The sequence below is a fragment of the Cricetulus griseus genome, chromosome 2, assembly GCF_003668045.3.
Source record: "Cricetulus griseus strain 17A/GY chromosome 2, alternate assembly CriGri-PICRH-1.0, whole genome shotgun sequence".
NCBI classification, from domain to species: Eukaryota; Metazoa; Chordata; class Mammalia; order Rodentia; family Cricetidae; genus Cricetulus; species Cricetulus griseus.
The window spans coordinates 459391597-459407431 of record NC_048595.1 but is presented as its reverse complement, the minus strand read 5'-3'; positions in this window follow the sequence as shown (position 1 = coordinate 459407431).

The window sequence follows — 15835 nt, the reverse complement described above, 5'->3', positions numbered from 1 at the left end:
TCTCTCTCTCTCTCTCTACACACACACACACACACACACACACACACACACACACACACACTGTCTCTCTGTCTCTCTCACACACACACTCACACACTCTCACACACACTCTGTCACACACACACACTGTCACACACTCTCTCTCACACACACACACTCTCTCTCTCTCACACACAATCTCACACACACTCTCTCACATACACTTACACACACTCACACACACTCTGTCTCTCACACATACACACTGTCTCTCTCTCTCTCTCTCACACACACACACACTGTCTCTCTGTCTCTCTCTCACACACACACTCTCACAATACACTTACACACACTCACACACTCTCACACACACTCTGTCACACACACTCACAACTCCCTCACATATACTTACACACTCTCTCACACACTCTCACACACACTCTCTCACACACACACCACACACTGTCACGCAACACTCTCTCACTCACGCACACTCTGTCACACACACACTCTGTCACACGCACACTGTCACACACTCTCACACACTCACACACTCTCACACACTCTCACATACACACACTCACACACACACAGAATAGAGAGAAATAAAGGTAAAAACAAAAAATAAATCTTTGCTTTTTATAAGTCCTTGCCAACATTTGTAAATTTTTGTCTGTTTGAGAAGAGTCATTTTAACTGGAGTGAGCTATCTCTTTGTGGTTTGTTTTACGTTCCCTGATAAAGTTGAGTACTTGAATACAATTCCTACTGGACATTTGTAGTCTTCTTTTGAGAAATGTCTAGGTCACTATTATCGTTGTTTTGAGTTTCTTACATATTTTCTGAGTATCTTTTTTTTTCCCTGACTTTGTGGGCTTTCTCTTCACTCTCTTGATCATTCCCTTTGCAGAAGCTTCTTGGTTTCCCAGAATCCCACTCGTCTAGTTTGTTTTCTGTTGCTTGGGCTCATGGGTCTTATACAAAAAGTCTTTGACAACACCAACTTCTTTAAGTATTTCCTCTGATTTTTTTTTCCTAGCAGTTCTATAGTTTTGGTCTTTTTTGGTTGATTTTGTACGTGGTGTGAGGTAGTCTAATTTCATTGTTTTGAATATGTATAACCATGTTTCTGTTAGAAAAGATTACCCTTTCTCCAATATATATTCTTAGATCCTTTGTTCAACATCAGTTAACTATAGATACTCCAAATACATTATATATACACGCATACACATATACATGGAACTGATAAAAAAAATCAAAGAAAATAAAATGAATGGGAAAATCATCTATTTCTAAAGTTGAAGGGAAGTTTTAGTATTTTGTTTCATTTTTCCTTTTTTGTTTGTGTGTGTATGTATAAACTTCCTACAGAGTTTTTTTCTTTGTTTTTGAGAAAAGGTTTCTCTGTGTAGCTCTGGCTGTCCTGGAACTCACAGAGATCTGCCTGCCTCTCCCTCTCAAGTGCTGGGATAAAAGGCATGTGTCATCACCGCCTGGCTCTTCTTACAAAGTTTTAATAAAATAAGGAACAGTTCTAGCTGGGCTGTGGTGGCCTTTAACCAATCCCAGCACTCAGGAGCTAGAAGCAGGCAGATCTCTGTGAGTTCGAGTGATTTCCAAGACAGCTAGGGCTACACAGAGAAACTCTGACTGGGGGCAGGGTGGGGTGGGGGGCAGAGATCTAAAATTTAAAAGATAAGTTGTTCGAATTATTCCTGCCCTCAGCCTTACTTTCCAGGAACAATTTTTAAGATTTTCTTTTTGTTTTTTGTTTTGTTTTTAATAATATATTTATTTTTATTTTATTTGCATGTACATCTGTGTGGGGGTGTCAGATCTTGGAGTTATAGACAGTTGTTAGCGGTCATGTGGGTGCTGGAAATTGAACCTGGGTCCTCTACAAGAGCAGTCAGTGTTCTTAACCACTGATCCATCTTTTCAGCCAATGTTTTTGTTTTTGTTTTTTGTTTTTTAATTATTTTATTTCATGTGCATTGGTGTTTTGCTGGCATGTCTGTATGAGAGTGTCAGGTCCCCTGGAATTGGAATTACAGACAGTTGTGAGCTGCCATGTGGGTGCTGGAAATTGAACACCAGTCATACTCTTAACTGCTGAGCCATATCTCCAGCACCCCCAATTTTTAAGATTTTTAACTTTTCTTTTTTCTGGTGATGATGAACACTTTCTGATTGTATTTCTATGTCTCCCTTACCTCTTAACTTATTTGCATTAACATTTTAAACATTTACATGTGATTCCATAATTATAATTATTTAGTGCTTTGCTGGACATTTTAAACTCTGCAAAACATCATTTTTAAATTTTATTTTATTGCCTTGGTGTTTTGCCTGCATGTACGTCTGTGTGAAGGTGTCAGGTCTTGGAGTTACAAAAAGTTGTGAGCTGCCATGTGGGTGCTGGGAATTGAACTCTGGTCCTCTGGAAGAGCAGCCAGTGCTCTTAACCACTGAGCCATCTCTCCAGCCCCCTAAAATATCATTTTTTAGATGGCTGTGTCCACACTATTTGCTGCAGATTCAGATAGGGGCTTTAAGGAAAATGGAATCTATGCCACTAAGGCCTTCTCCCTCTTCAGAAGAAACGGTCTCAATACCCTTAGTTCCATACATGCCTGTGGTGATTTGAAGATGTCTCCCATGGTCTCAGGCATTTGAACACTTGGTCACCAGATGGCGGTGCTGTTTGGATATGTTTAGGGCTATAGCCTCGCTGAAGGAAGTGTGACCTCTGGGGGCAGGCTTTGGGGTGTCAAGAGACATGTGCCCTCCCTGTTAGCCCTTCTGTTCATGTTTGTAATTCAAGATGCCAGCCTCTGGGGGCTGGAGAGATGGCTCAGAGGTTAAGAGCTCTGGCTGCTCTTCCAGAGGTCCTGAGTTCAATTCCCAGCAACCACTTTGTGGCTCACAGCCATCTGTAATGAGATCTGGTGCCCTCTTCTGGTGTGCAGATATACATGGAAGCAGAATGTTGTATACATCATAAATAAAAATCTTAAAAAAACAAAAAAAGATGCCAGCCTCAGCTCTCAGCTTCCATCTCCAGTCACTATGCCTACGTGCATGCTTCCTCATCAGGACAGTGATGGAGTCATCCTTCTAGAATTATAAGCCCCAAATAAACCCGTTTTTAAATTGCCTTGGCTGTGGTGTTTTAATCACAGTAGAAGAAAGTAACTAATACAATGTTTTTTTTTTTTCCGTGCTTGCTTGTTTGTTTTTTGCAGACTTATTCTAAATCTCCCACAGTGGGTTTTTTTTTTTTAAGATTTTATTTTATTATGTATACAACATTCTGCTTCCATGTATATCTGCACACCAGAAGAGGGCACCAGATCTCATTACAGATGGCTGTGAGCCACAATGTGGTTGCTGGGAATTGAACTCAGGACCTCTGGAAGAGCAGTCAGTGCTCTTAACCTCTGAGCCATCTCTCCAGCCCCCTACCACAGTTTTTAATTAAAAACATAAAATATTAATTTAATATTTTTGGTCTTGTGGTTCAGACCGATGGACTCGGTCTTAACATATGATAGGCGACAAACTACCCTTATACTCCTAGCCCTTGGTTGGTTGTTTTTTTTTGAGATAAGGTTTCCTGTGTAGCCCTAGTTGTCCTGAAACTAGCTCTTGTAGACCAGGCTGGCCTCAAACTCACAGAGATCTGCCTGCCTCTGCCTCCCTTGTGCTGGAATCCTTGTTTGTATTTTTTTAATTGCAGTTTTCCTTTTATAGCAAGAAAAGTCTCATACAGAGTTGAATAAGTTTTGTAGTTCTTCATATCAGTAAATACCTCCTCCAGCTCATCTCACTTTGATGCCAGACAGAGAACAGATATCAAGCATCAGGATTGGGGAGTGGCTCAGCTAGTAGCATGCTTGTCTAGCACACCCCGGGGCCGGGCTTCTGTACCCAGCACTGAATAAAAGGGTGTGTCAATGTCCACATGTAATCCCAGCATTCAGGAGATAGAGATGAGAAGGTCAGAAGTTCAAAGCGCTTGTTGCATAGTGAATTTGAGGCTACCCTCCTTTCTCAAGAAATAAAAAGATGTAGAAACTACTTGCAAAATCTCCATAGAAGTGCATGGGGAGTGGGTGGTAGGGAGAAGGAAAAGCCCAAAGGAGAGTCTTTGGTTAGCTTTGGTTGCCCCTGGACCCTCACTTTGGTTATTTGTGGTTGTTTAGTTGTCCTAAAGCTTGGTGGTCAAAAGCAACACCCATTTTATTATCGCCAATGATTCTACATGTTTACTGGGGACTGTGGGGCCAGTTTTTAGTTTCGTGTGATGTGGGCTGTGGCTGTGTTCATCTGGGCATTTGGCTGGGTGGGGCTGTTTCAGTGCCTCCTTCCCATGGCTGGCAGGGACAGAGGCTGGCAGCTGGCATCGCAGCAAGGCTGTTGGCTAGACATGCACTTGGCCTGTCCATGTGGCTTGTGCTTTTCGCAGCACAGCAGCTGGGTCCCAGAGTCCCCAGAGGAGTAAGCAGAAGTTGCCAGACCTCTCACAGGCTGTCTGGAGAGGATGGGCCTGATAGTGACCATCTCGGTGGTCCTGAAAATGCCCCTGAATCACATTCACCCTGGCTCAGCTTGGCTTCCTGGTTTTGCTGTACTCTTGCCCTTTCATTGGCTTGGGTGTTTTGTTTGTTTGATTTTTTTATTATTATTATTATGAATCTTTTATCAGTTGGACCTTGAAGGAAGGGAATTATGACCGACAGGTAGTGGTGTTCTTTTGGAAGGCTGTGGGAATCTTTGGGAGGAAGAACTATACTGGCACCGGGCGGTGGTGGTGCATGCCGTTCTAACACCATGTGCCACAATACCTTTCTGCCGTGATACAGTGTGCCCATTTAGAAAACAGCAGTCAAGATCCCTTTAATCCTCATGTCGTTTGCTGTCAGGTCTTTTGTTACAGAGTCCAGAAAATAACTAAAGGCCAAGTGAGGCAGTATGTGTCTTTAACAGAAGAACTCAGGAGACAGAGGCATGTAGATCTTTGATCTTTGTGATATTAAGACAGTCATGCAGCCATGGGTACACAATGAAACTCTGTTCTTTTGTTTTTGGTTTGTTGTTGTTGTTTTCCAAGGGGAGGGGAGAACTAATACAGCTACTTATAAAGTAACGACCGGTGTGATTGCCTCATAGTTTTTGAGATCCAGGTTTAAGATTAAGTGACCCCATTGCTTTGGGACTTTGGTAAAGATGGCTAATGATACTGGAACAGAGAGAAAGACAGCATGGATCAGATCCCACAACCCTCTTCAGTGGTATTCTCTCAATCTCTAAAGACTTCCCAGTAGGTCCCACCTTCAAGTTCACAGTGTCTCCCAGTGGCATCGTTCCTAGAGCACCAAGTGTGTCTAACACCCTCATCCAGGTCCAAAGCCTTGGGCTTTTGTGGATGTGTTCTGGAACCTTTATCTCATATTACTGACAAAGTAGTTTCATACCATAAAAAAAAATACAATTTTTTGTTTGTTTTTTGAGGCAGTGTATCACTATGTATATTTAGCTGTCCTCAAATGATGGGGGAAGTGCTTCTGTGTGTTTGTCTTACTGGATGATAAATAAAATATTGTTTGGCCAATGAGGCAGCAAGTTAGGCAGGACTAGGAGTCAAAGAGGATTCTGGGAAATGTAGTAGAGAAGTGGTGATCAAGGCAGGAAGTGACATAGCAAGGAGACTCATGTTTAAGCAAGGAGAAACAGGAAGTGTCCCCTTTCCCCTTTGCCTCCTCCAGCGGCAGGATGTGAGCCACCAGCAAGAGAGGGTGCCATCGAAAGGCAGATAAGTCTTATAAAATATATAGATTTATGATAATTAAGACTGAGCTAACAGATGAGAATCCTAGTCATTGGCCAAGCAGCTTTGTACCTAATATGTCTCTGTATTATTTTGTCCATCCACACGGTGGGCAGAACTCAGGTGGCTGGTGGAGACTGCCCACGTGGCAGTGGGGCTAGGGCGGCTTTGATGGAAAGATTTATCATAACACTCAAACTCACTGTGTAGGCCAGACTGGCCCTGAACTCCACCTGATTTCGTTTTCAGAGTGCTAGGACTAAAGGTGTATGTATACCATCACACCTGGCTTTTATTATTATTATTATTATTATTATTATTATTATTATTATTTTATTTTTATTATTTACTTTTATTTTACGTGTGTCTTAGGGTTTTTTTTTTAGTTTTTTTAAAGGTTTTATTTATTATGTATACAACATTCTGCTTCCATGTGTATCTGCACACCAGAAGAGGGCACCAGATCTCATAACGGATGGTTGTGAGCCACCATGTGGTTGCTGGGAACTGAACACAGGACCTCTGGAAGAGCAGCTGGTGCTCTTAACCTCTGAGCCATCTCTCCAGCCTCTGTCTTAGGGTTTTTTATTGCTGTGAAGAGACACCATAACCATGGCAACTCTTATAAGAAAAACATTTAATTGAGGGAGCAGCTTACAGTTTGAGAGGTTCGGTCTGTTATCATCATGGTGGGAAGCATGGCAGCCTATAGGCAGATGTGGTGCTGGAGCTGCAAGTCCTACATCTTGCAGGCAACAGGAAGTTGACTGAGACACTGGGCAGAATCCTGAGTATAGGAAACCTCAAAGCGCCCCCCACCCGCCCAGTGACACACTTCCTCCAACAAGGCCACCCCTGCTAATAGTGCCACTCCCTATGAGATTATGGGGGCCATAATGAACTACATTCAGACTACCACAGTGTGTATGAATGTTTTGCGTGGGAGCATGCATGTGTATTATGTGTATGTCTGGTACCTGCTAAAGCCAAAAGAGGGCAAAAGAGTTTTCACTGGGGCTAGAAGGCATCACCCCTCAGAACTGGAAGGATGATCTGTTGTTGTCTGGATGCTGGGAACTGGACCCATCTCTCCAGCCACCCAAAATACCTCTTTTTTTGGGGGGGGGGATTTTGAGACAGGGTTTCTCTGTGGCTTTGGAGGCTGTCCTGAAACTAGCTCTTGTAGAACAGGTAGGTCTTGAACTCATAGAGATCTGTCTGCCTCTGCATCCCGAGTGCTGGGACTAAAGGCGTGAGCCACCAACGTCCAGCTCCAAAATACTTCTCCTGCAGAAGTCATTAAAATCACATTATTGAGCCGTGCGTTGGTGGCGCACGCCTTTAATCCCAGCACTCGGGAGGCAGAGGCAGGCAGATCTCTGTGAGTTCAAGGCCAGCCTGGTCTCTAGAGCAAGTGCCAGGATAGGCTCCAAAGCTACACAAAGAAACCCTGTCTGGAAAAAAAGAAAATCACATTATTGAGAAATAGTAGACAATAGATACAACAATGATAACTACTTATCCCTGTCTGATTGAATAAAGTATGTACTGTTGATTTCTATTATAACTACTCCAGTTGATTTTTTTTTCATTAAGACAGGGTTCTTATATGTAGCCCTGGCTCACCTGGAACTAGGATATAGACCAAGCTGGCCTCAAACTCATAGAAACCCACCTGTCATGAGTGCTGGGGTCAGAGGTGTGTGCTTACCCCCCATCTCTCTCTCCTTTTTATTCAGTGAAGGACCCAAGCTCATGGTTGCTGCTGCCAGTTAGGGTGGATAGTCCCACGTCAATTAACCTAATCTTGAAACTCTGGAGAGGATGAAATGGTTCAGTGGGTAAAGGAAGTGGATCTCTGTGAGTTCGAGACCAGCCTGGTCTACAAGAGCTAGTTCCAGGACAGCCTCCAAAGCCACAGAGAAACCCTGCCTCGAAAACAACCAAAAACAAACAAACAAAAAACCAAATAAATAAATGTAATTTTTTTAAATTTTAGAAACGATGGGAGATACAGCCCAGAGACTTGTCTCCTGGGAGGTTCTAGACCTTATCAGTTTGACAGTCAACCATCAGTATTGACCACCCGGATTTTTATATATTGTTTGAACCTGAAGATTAAGTCTTGTCTGTCAGGAAAACTCCATCTACATAAGCTTGGGGCGGTTTCTGTTTCATTGGTTCTATTTTGTTCTCTAGGAACAGCCATCATGTGGTGACAAATTGTTCTGAATCCTTACATCTGTAATTCAGATGCTGGTGGCAGCAATTATCTTGTTGTGTCCAAATTCTGAACCCCAAAATCACCAAGAGACCCATCCTGATGCAAAAGCAAAGAGTCTTTTATTATTTAACAAGTTAACGCGTGTCTTTCATCCCTCCGACATGGCAGGTAGGAGCGAGAAGGACCCTGGGGAACCACGAGGCGGGAATTTATTGGGTATGCAAGGGGAGTGTCTAGTGATAAGCAACAGGCTGGGGATTGGTGCACTTCTGGGCTTGGGTGACCTGTTCTGTGTTGATTGGTTAACTGGTTGCTATGGCCTATAGGCCCTCCCAGGACAGTTGCTATGCTCTGCATGTCACTGTTACACCACTTTTTCCATAAAGTAAGTCCAGAACTCACCAGCTAACTTCTGATTGGTTCCTTGCCATGTGAAGGGTATCTGACCTCCTAGTGACTAGGGCAGGTCCAGCTAGGTCAGACATGTACTGAATCAGAGGCCTGCATGTTGCTGGGTCTTTTCTGCAGCCTGTTGTGGATGCTAAAGTAGGGGGCTGGGTGAGGGTCTGGTCCCCTCATTCTTAAGTCCATTCCAGGACCTATGAAAAAAACAAAGACTGGGCCTGGAGAGATGGCTCAGAGGTTAAGAGTACTGACTGCTGCTCTTCCAGAGGTCCTGAGTTCAATACCCAACAACCATATGGTGGCTCACAACCGTCTCGTTATGAGATCTGGTGCCCTCTTCTGGTGTACAGATATATATGGAAGCAGAATGTTGTATACATAATAAATAAATAAAATCTTTAATAAAAAAACTCAATTTTTTAATTAAGCCTTCTTGCTTTCACTTGTTTAAAGTTTGGTTTTACTGAGTCTAGATGGGGGACTGAGCAGTTTAAAGCACTGGTTGCTCTTCCAGAGGACCTGTGTTGCTCCCCGGCACCCACATTAGGTATCTTACAGCTGCATCTAACTCCAGTTCTAGGGGATCTGATACCCTCTTTTGGCATCCATGGGCACTGTATGCACATAAAGTCAACACTCATACACATAAAATAAACCTTTCTTTAAAAAATTGGAGCCAGGCATTGGTGGCGCATGCCATTAATCCCAGCACTCAAGAGGCAGAGGCAGGTGGATCTCTGTGAGTTTGGGACCAGCCTGGTCTACAAGAGCTAGTTCCAGGACAGCCTCCAACGCCATAGAGAAACCCTGTTTTGAAAAACCAATAAATAAATAAATAAGTAAATGAAAGGGACCAGCTCCCCATTTTGGCAGCCATGACAATAACATGTGCTCTATGACCTTGTCTTAGTCACTAGAGGTTAGGTGCCTGCCTCGTGACAAGGAACCAATCAGAAGTTAGCTGGTGGCGTTATGCTTTACGTCCCTGGGTGTACTTTATGGACAAGCACACAGCAATGACGCACAGAGCATAGCAACCACCCTGGGAGGGCCTATGGGCCATAACAACCAGTTAACCAATCAACACAGGGCAAGTCCTCCAAGCCTAGAGGCACACCAATCATGAGCCTGTGCGTACCCCTAGACACTCCCCTTACGCTGCCCTACAAGATCTCTCGGGAGGCCCTAGGAGTTGTCTTTTGCGAGTCATCCGCCATGGCGGGTGGGTGAAAGACCCGAGCTAACATGGGGTTAGCTCGTTAAAAAGCAATAAAGCCTCATGCAGTTTGCAGCAAGCTCTTGAATCTGCCTGGTGATTGGGGTGACCTCGGTCGTGGCCTGGGACCCCAGATACCTGAGTTTTCTGGGGGTCTAACAAAATAATTGGTTTTACCAAGAAGCCAACTGACAAATATTTGGTGATTTTTTTTCTTTTTATTTCAATGTACCTAAGATGTGAGAATTTGTGGGTTCCCATTACCCCTCTCCTACCCCTGCTCTCTCTGAGCCACCCTTCCTACACTGCTCCCCATCCTCTCCATCGTGGATGGTAGCTCCTGCCCAAATTTTCCTTGCATATCAAAATGAAGTTTCCTTTCTTTCAACCTTTATACTATGTGTGGTGGTTTGAAAGAAGCCCCCCCACACACACACACACAAAGGAGTGGCACTAGTAAGAGGTGAGGCTTTATTGGAGTAGGAATGGCTTGTTGGAAGGAATTGTGTCACTGTGGGGCAGACTTTGGGTCTCAAGGTTCCCTCAGTGAGTTGACTTCCTGTTCCCTGCAAGATGTAGGACTCTCAGCTGCTCCTCTGCCTGCATGCCGCCATGTTCCCCTCATGATGATAATGGAGTGAACCTCTGAAGCTGTAAGTGAACCACGAGAATTAACTGTTTTCCTTATAAGAGTTGCCGAGGTCATGGTGTCTCTTCACATCAATAGAAACCCTAAGACACCATGGGACTGGAGAAAAGTCTCTGTAGTTAAGAGAACACACTGCTCTTGTGGAAGACTGGAGTTTAGTTCCCAGCCCCAGATTGGGTTGCTCATATCTCCTTGTACCACCAGTAAGTCCACTCCAGGAGGATCTGACCCCTCTGGCCTCCATGAGAACACACACACACACACACACACACACACACACACACACACACACACACACACACACACACACAAACATAAATCTTTTAAATGATAAAACATAAAACCTTCATACTCACTTATTAAGCCTGGAGCTAGGAGTGAGATGGGGGGGGGGGGCTGCTCAAAACTCGGTCTCTGCCTTTACAATCTTCTTAACCAAACAAAGGCTTTAGTCGCAGGTAAATTCAGGTGCTTACATGATGTCATCAGGATTGTGTTTCCCACTCTTCCTCTCAGGTTTACTTGTCTCTGTTTCTCTTTTCACGTGGCCTTATTCTCTTCTGATCCAAAAACCACACCTCAGGAGTTACAGGAAGGAAGGCTCCTGTTCACCCTAGTCATATAAATAGCCTATGATTCATGCCCAGAGAGTGAGACCCTAACCAGCATTCCCAGTATGTCACACAGCAAATCTCTTGGAAGAAATGTGATTGGACTTGCTTGGGACAATGCCCGGTTGCACTGGGTAAACACGACTGAGTTGGCATCACTGGATGGGGCGGATTGTGTATCCACCCCAGTAGCCAATCCCATGGGGATCGTTTGGGATCTGGGAAGACCCATTCTCTGGTGGAAAGAGGGATGCTTTGTTGAGAAGACAAAGGCAACAGCTGTCCCACACCTCACACTCTTTGGTATGGAAATGTGTCCTGGCAGGATCCCTGCCCTCCTTTGACTCATCCTGCTACTGGTTTAGAGTCATTTCTTTGCACACAAATCTCTATCAGGATGTACATCCTGTTAAAAGATGTGACCCTTTTGTAGCCTGGCTTTTCCTATCTTTTTTCCCCTTAGTGATTAAGAAAAGAGCAACAGCTACAAATTACTTCATGAAAAGCCTTCAGTTTGTTTTTACTTTGCTTGCCTAAGAGAGACAGCAGCGTGAGAATAAGTAAGAATAGGGGGAAAGATTAAAGAGGAAATTACCTCAAACCCCAGGCTTCCCCAATGAAATCATGGCTGCAGTGGTGATTTCACACTTGGGGGCTCGGTGAACTACAACCAGGGGGCAATTTGATGTGTAAAAGTGCTCAGTGAACTGGGTAAGCGGGTGGTTCTAGAGTCAAAGGAATGTCTTGCTTTGAAGCTATTCACAGAAAGCAAAGTGAGTGCCGGGGTCTGTGCTGGGTACAGAGTCAGCTTAAAAATCAATCTTTTATTTCCTCTACACACTCGATTCTGTATTATAAGTAGTGATTTTTGAACATTCTACTTTCTTTATTTCCATTTGAGAAAGACTTAAAGGTCTAGGGATGAGGCTCAGTTGGTGGAGTGCTTGCTGAGTTTGTGTGAAGGCTCGGGTCGATCCCTAGCGTGCATGAACCAGGTGTGGTGGAACATACCTGTAACTCTAGAAGTGAAAGCAGGAGGCTCAGAAGTTTGAGGGGGCTAGAAAGATGGGTCAGCAGCTGAGAGCCAGTACTGCCCTTGCAGAGGGCTCAGAGTTCAATTCCCACCACACACACCAGGTGGCTCACAACTGACTGTAACTCCCGCTCCAGAGGATCTGATTCCTCTGACTTCCTCAGACACCCGTTCTCACATGCACACACACACACACACACACACACACACACACACACACACACACACGCGCGCGCGCGCGCGCGCACAAGCGCATAAACATAATTAAAATAATCTTTTAAATGTCTTTTTATAAAGAAGCCCAAGGTCAACCTTGGTTACATAGGCCTGGGACCCATGGCCTAATAAATAAATAATAAATAAACAAACAAAATGAAGTTCAATTAGGTTACATATACTTACTTATGTGACATACCATATCTTGAATCCTTTCTTAAAAACCCTGGGGTAAATATGATCATCTTCAATTTAAGATCACTGACAGCCCTTCCAGAGGACCAAGGTCGAGTCCCAGCACCCACATGGCAGCACTCAGCCGTCTACCTCTGGTCCCAGCAAGGAGTTTTAAAGGAGTTAACGATCAGGCAAGAGTCCAGGAGAGACTAAGGTGTCTCAAACAGACACCTACACTTACCTGTTGCAGCGTTTCTTACCACACCACAAACACAGGCGGCAACCTGTGTGTGTGTCCACAGGTGAATGGGCAAAAGTGTGCTATCCACATACAACAGAGAAGTAGTCAACACTGGGGAGCCTGGTGACATGAGCCTGCACATGGAGGAAGCCAGGGTCAGAATTTGCTCATGCTTTAATTTATATGTGGACAATAGCAGAGGGGAACTGGTAGCTGGGAATAGAATGGTGGTTTCCAGGGCCCGGGGTTTGGTGACGCGGGGAGATACTGGTCAAGAGGTATGACCTTTCAGTTGTTGTGGGATATTTGTACACTGTGTGAAGATATATCGCTGAGATTGGTGTAATAAAAAGCTGAGTGACCAATAGCTAGGCAGGAGGGAATAGGCGGGACTTCTGGAGAGAGAGAGAGAACTCTGGGAAGAAGAGAGACCTGGAGACACCATCAAGATTCAAGGGAAATAGAATGCAGTAAGGCAGAACATCGATTTAAAAATATGGGTTAATTGGGCTGGAGAGATGGCTCAGTGGTTAAGAGCACTGGCTGTTCTTCCAGAGGTCATGAGTTCAATTCCCAGCAACCACAAGGTGACTCACAGCCATCTATATACTGAGATCTGGTGTTCTCTTCTGGCCTGAAGGCATACATCTAGGCAAAACACTATACATAATAAAAAAAATCTTTTTAAAAAATATGGGTTAATTTAAGTTATAAGAGATAGTTGGAAACAGACCTGAGGTAAAGGTCAAGCTTTCATACTGATAATAAATCTCCCATGTCATTATCCGAGGGCTGGTGGTCCCGATGAGAAAGCACTGCTACATTTCAGTTATGAAGTGAATAGATCCTGGAGGTCCAGCATGCAGGACCATGGTTAGTGCACGCTGGAAAGATGCTAAGAGAGCCCCTCTTAAATGGTCTTGATTCGCTATGAGAGCAAATTCTTTTTTGTAAGGTTTATTTTATTTTAAAAATATTTATCTTATTCTGTCTCTGTCCATAATAGGGTGTCAGATCCCCTGGAGCTACAGTTACATGTGATTGTGAGCCACCAAAAATGGGTGCTGAGAACTGAGCTTGGCTCCCTCTGACAGAGGAGCAAGTGCTCTAACCACTGAGCAGTGTCCCTGGTCACGATATTTTATTTTTCATTATGCGAGATGTGAATGTGCACACGTTAAGTGCAGGTGCCTTCAGAGTCCAGAAGAGTTTTCACTTGCTCCTCTGGGACTGGAGTTATAGGCAGATGTGAGCTGTAAGCCATATAAACTGTGGTGCCATCTGCTAGAGTGAATCTTTTTTTTTTTTTTTTTTTTTTTTGAGATAAGGTCTCTCTACATATCCCTGGATGTCCTGGAACTCATGACGTAGCCCAAATTGGCCTTGAATTTGCAGAGTTCTGCCTGCCCCTGCCTTGAGTGCTAGGATGAAAGGCTTACACCACCACATCCAGAGAGCAAATCAGTGTACACAATGACACACACACTTGGAGGCAATGTGAGATGACAGCTATGTTAACTGGCAGAATTTCATGATGTATGTGTGTATCAAAACATTATACACCTTAAATATACACAAGTTTTAGTTGTCAAGTTTAGCTCCGTTAACATGGGGTAAGTCTAACCTAGTGGGACATCCCATCCAGGGGGGCAGATCTCCAATTTTCCATGCAATTTTCCATCCAATTTTCCATCTGCCTCCAGGCTTTTATTTATACCCATGTTTGCCTTCCTTGGGTGAGTGCCTTGTGTGCTAGTTCTCAGTTTGACACAGGTTATCTTTGTCCACTGCTGGTTCGTATCAGCATCTCTGGGTTGTCCTAGATCAGGTAGTCACCCCGTTCTGATGGACCCATCACCTGCGCTGGGGGCAGGAGGGCTAATCAAGGCAGAATTCCCTTAATGGTGTAAATAATCATGAAGGTGGCTAGCATTGCCTTGAACACAGATACTCCCAAATGCACAATTTTTAACAATTAATATGACTCAGTAAATGTTGCATCCTAGCTGGCAGCAGCCGATATTTTAATCACAGGCTGTGCTGAAGAGAAACAATCCCGAGGTGAATGTAGGTAGTGACAGCAGGACATAACTTGGAATATTAAATAACCACCAAGGGGTTGTTTTCAGTTCTTCTGAAAGCAGCCTGAGGTGACCTGGGAAAAATGGGTTACTGCTTTCTCAGCTGAGAAAAGTCAACAAAACCAGGCGAATTTGGAGGATCAAGTCTGTGTGTTCATTCTCTGTTCACAAAAGTGTCCTGGCCACATTGTATACTATAAAAGTCACCACGGACCAGACAGATGTCCCTTCCAGAATCAGTGTGAGCCATCCAGGTAGAGCAGTACATGTACTTGGCAGGCCAAGTGGGTCTGGTCACAGAACCAGTGGACCAAAAGGAATGCTGATTTAAAAAATAATTATATTTAAGCCGGGTCTTGGTGGTGCATACCTTTAGTCCCAGCACTCAGGAGGCAGAGGCAGGCAGGTCTCTGTGAGTTTGAGACCAGCCTGATCTACAGAGTGAGTCCAGGACAGGCTCCAAAGCCACACAGAGAAACCCTGTCTCAAAAAATCAATATATATATATATATATATATATATATATATATATATATATTTATAGTCCTGACTCACTGTGTCTATGACTCTGTGTGTGTGCGTGCGTGCGTACTTGCATGTGCCTCATGGTGCATGTGTGAAGGTCGGAGGAGTTGGTTTTCTCTTTCCACTGTATGAATGATGGGACTTGAACTTAGGCTGTTAGGCTTAATAACTACCATCTTCGCTCTCAGAGCCATCTATCTCGACAGTCCCAAAGCTAATGGTTTGCTTTACATGGTTAAAACCTAAGTGATGCTGGACTTGAGGGTTCAGAGGCTGATGCTCTCTGGTCGAGGGGCTTATCCAGATGAATAAAGCGGTAGTGTTGCCTGCCGCACAGTGATGACAGAGCTGGGTCAGGCTAAACCTCCCGCAGGCTCCCCTGCCTCAGAGATGATCCTTGCTGAAAAACAAGAAGAGGAGACTACACAGAGAAAAAAGAAAAGATATCCCAGAAGACAACGAGGACACAGAAACTTATGGCATAGGAATATATATTCAGCACGAAATAAATGCAAATAAACATGAAAAAGGGAACATGAAAATCCTTCCAGAAGATTTTCTAACAGGTGAAGTGGCTAAGATATACCAAGTGAAAAGAAAGGCAAGTATGAGAAAACAGCCTTCATACATAACACAGTTAAGTGC